Source organism: Nyctereutes procyonoides, unplaced genomic scaffold (genome assembly GCF_905146905.1).
Source record: "Nyctereutes procyonoides isolate TBG_1078 unplaced genomic scaffold, NYPRO_anot_genome, whole genome shotgun sequence".
NCBI lineage: Eukaryota > Metazoa > Chordata > Mammalia > Carnivora > Canidae > Nyctereutes > Nyctereutes procyonoides.
The window spans coordinates 17649821-17653625 of record NW_026575126.1 but is presented as its reverse complement, the minus strand read 5'-3'; the positions used below and the strand labels follow the sequence as shown (position 1 = coordinate 17653625).

General features: G+C 33.2%; 1 non-coding gene across 1 annotated transcript; it reads right to left on the bottom strand.

Moving 5' to 3' along the window:
* Window positions 1-3491: 3491 nt before the first annotated feature.
* On the bottom strand, window positions 3492-3598 carry LOC129520389 (U6 spliceosomal RNA). Its single transcript, XR_008666603.1, has one exon. It is a non-coding gene; the product is annotated as a U6 spliceosomal RNA (small nuclear RNA).
* Window positions 3599-3805: the final 207 nt, after the last annotated feature.

Sequence of the window (3805 nt, the reverse complement as noted above, 5' to 3'; positions counted from 1 at the left end):
GCTCTAATTGATCCGCTGTGACCTGCAATTGATTGGCCCTCCTGGTTCACCTCATTTCCTTCATTGACCTTTCTCCCCAACTTTAACTCCAGGAAAGAGGTTTCTTTCTACTTTGGGCTCATTAATACCTCTTTTCATTCACCAGGTATAGAACCTACTGGCTAATCAATCTGCAGGAGTAACCTTTCCTTTTCCTCTGTGTCAGCAGCTGAGTATCTTACAGATTGATTCAATATGCTCTCAGTTCTGTCAAAACTGTTTCAGGATACCTAGAGAGCTATTTCACTGCCTTGTAGGTTTGCACATCTTCTAACAACCTGCTGTAATACTTTAATTCATTCAACTTTTCTTATTATCCCCTTGTATCCACTTATATCAGTTCATAGATGGTATCAACTCTGGCCTCAATGGTCTCTAAAGGTTTGTTCTTAGTCCTTATGTGGGATTCAGTATTAAGATGAGTACTTCAGGGTAAAAAAGTGCACAACGGGTGGTTTCTTACTTTTCAGAGTTTATAATCTAGATGAAGAGATGAAACTCGATCGCTTTTTCCTTTTCTTCCTTCCTTCCTCCCTTTTTCCTTCCCTCCCTCCTTCTTTCCTTTCTTCCTTGTCCTTCCTTTCTTCCTTTTTTTCATGCTTTCCTTCCTGCCTTCTTTTCTTCCTCCTTCTTCAGTTAAATAAAATTAAGCAGTGCAAAGGCAGTGAGATTGTGAAGATAAGTGAAATATGAAGGTTTCTGATCACACAACAAGGAATAATTAAGTGATAAATTATCTGGCACGGAACTGAAGCCTGGATTAACAGCGAAGGCCTTATGGAAAAACCATTACACATTTAAGGAATATTTATTATTAGTAATAATAACATGGAAGAACTCTCATAAATATAGGACATCTTAATTTTAGGATATTAACTAGCAAAAACAGGACTTTCACCTGGATTAGATAAAAAAAATGTAGGTCATATGTTGGTAATTAGATAGATTAAGGGGTGATTTTGAGGTTATGAATAAACTAGGATTGTGTACAAGTGAATAGAGTTTTCTAGGAATATATGTTAGGACTCTACCTTTAACCTTTATTCATCAATAGTTGCATAAAGTTATATAAAGCTGGTTTATCTAAATTATAGACCATGGAACAGGATCTTCTTAGACAGCATATGACATCAAGGTTCAATGTGAACATGAAAGTATAAAACTTCTGAGTCAAAAATAATAAATAGTTTGAATTTAGGTTAAAAAAATGGATGCAGTTAGCATTAGAGCAACCTGCTTTGATAGGCTGGAAAAGTTCTTGGAATTGTAGTTGTCTGTGTGTCATTGCTGCTGAAAAACTAATCAAATACCTTATTCTCCATCAGTGGAAAACGATCATGGGCCAAGCATCTCCTGAATATTTTAATTATTTAGCATTAGCTAAATCACATGTAAAGTCTAATGTCCAATTCTGTGTCCCTTACATTCAGAAGGTCACATATAATACCACTGGTGATGTTGCAGAAAACATACCACACAGAAACTAGACAAGAGATAACTATACAAAAAATATGAAAAACTACTTCAAAATTTTGAAAGATCATGAAAGAGTGAATAGGTTTACTTTTTCTTGTTTCAGAGGGCAGAAACAGCAAGAATAGATACAGATTTGGATGAGGTGAATTTGGACTCAAATCAGAGAATTTTCAGTTTCTTATTCTAGAAACAATTGAGACACTTTCCATCATTTACAAACAAGGTGCCCTTTCACTGAAAGTATTCCAACAAAGTCTAGGTAGATGGTCATTTGTCAGAGATGTAATTAAATGAAATCCTGGATAAGTGGGGAGCTAGAGGAGATTATCTATAAGCTTTCTTCTCAGGCCAAGTCCAAACACAGTCTTATTTTGTATCTTCTTTTAGTAGAAGAAGTTGAATAAAATATTGACTAAATTAATAGATTAATACTAGAATTATGGGAAGGGAAGTAGAAGACTATTGAATCTTTTTTCTACTGTGTTGTAAAGTGTATATTTTCCTAAGAACATAAGGAAAATTTTGGTAGATATCTTGGAAGTTGTTTTGAATTGATTTATGCCAAGAATGGAATCCTTTACTTCATTTTAGTCCCAGGTTAAAAGGAAACTAGTACTTCATTCCACGCATTCTTTTTAAGTAGTTAATTGTCATATTGCCTCATGTGGAACAAATAAAAAGAACACCTAATTGTTAGGCTTCCAGTTAAGGCATTTGATTCCCCAAATACTAATGCTTAGCAGGCACAGGGCACTTTATATTTGCCAAGTTATTAATTTGTCTTCATAACTTCATAATAACCATGGAAAAGCAATGTAGTGATATCTTTACTTAGCAGTTGAAAAAACTAAGGCCACCAATATGCAGAGTCATAAAGTCTACCATTTTTCAAGAGGCTTGACGTGTTTTCTTGTTTGTTTTTGTTTTTGTTTTTGTTTTTTTTTTGCTGGGCTTAATACTGTGTTTCCAGATGGTGACAAGGAGCAGAGTAGTTGATGTGATTCATTCCTTAACATTGCCCTAAACATTAAGCTGACTTTTTTTCTGAGTCTCATTCTTTGAGCTTAGCTGATAATTTTATGGTTATTATAGGAACAATACTTTTTAAAATTTGTAACTCGTTGCCTATAAAGAAGCTTCACATTATTAAATATCATTTAATAGATAAAATTAAATAAGTGTTCTTAAGTACCCTGTGTGCCTCAAACAGTTGTTTTTATAAATCCAAGGAAAAAAATCAAGCGAACTTGTTTACCATTGGCTGAATAAAGTTGAAGTTCAGATGACATAGTTCTGATAATTTATTAGTTGGCATACAGCATTATTTTAAATTACTGCATTAGCACTGACTCATTTAGAATAGCATCTGCTGGAAGACCACCAAAGAATCCCAGGGATTTGGTGCAGTCACTACGATGACAGTAAACCACAAATCGGCAATCTCTGGGGCTGGCAATTTTATTGAAACACATTATTATTTTTTTTTTCAAAACTTCAGCAGAATCTATAGCAGTGATTTCAAGTTGTCAAAAAAATTCTATATGCCACTGTTGCTTACTTCATATTACTCGATACTGTCAGGCTTTTAAATTTTTGCTGGTCTAATGGAGATAAAATTATATCACATCGAAGCCTTAATTTGCCTTTCATTGGTTGTAATGCAATTGTGAATCTTCTAAAATATTTATCACCATTTGTGTATTCTTTACTGTGAAATACCTACCTACTTATGTCTTTTGCTCATTTTCTGTGGGTTATTTATCCTTTATTGATTTGCTGAATTTTTAAGTATATCATGGAAAGTAAACTGTTTTGATTACATATGTTCTCAATGCTTTCTCTAAGTTTATGGTTGTTTGAACTTTTTTAATGAAATATTTTGCTAATTATTATTTTTCTGAGTGAGGAATATATGCTAATAATTTATTAAATAACAAAGTCAAAAATTTATTATTATTATTATTATTATTATTTTTTTAAATATGGAACGCTTCATGAATTTGCGTGTCATCCTTGCGCAGGGGCCATGCTTATCTTCTCTGTATCGTTCCAATTTTAGTATATGTGCTGCTGAAGCGAGCACTCAAATTTTTTTTAAAGATTGAGTGTTCCCCTAAGTTTAAATCATGCTTATCTAGAATAAAAGCCTTGCTTAATGCAGGACAATTAACAGTGATACATAACAAGTTAACCAAAAAAGTGGGCAACATAAAACATGATAAAATAAGATATACAACTGAAAAAAAAACCAGATGTGGAAACATACTGAAATAGTTTTGGTAAATACAGC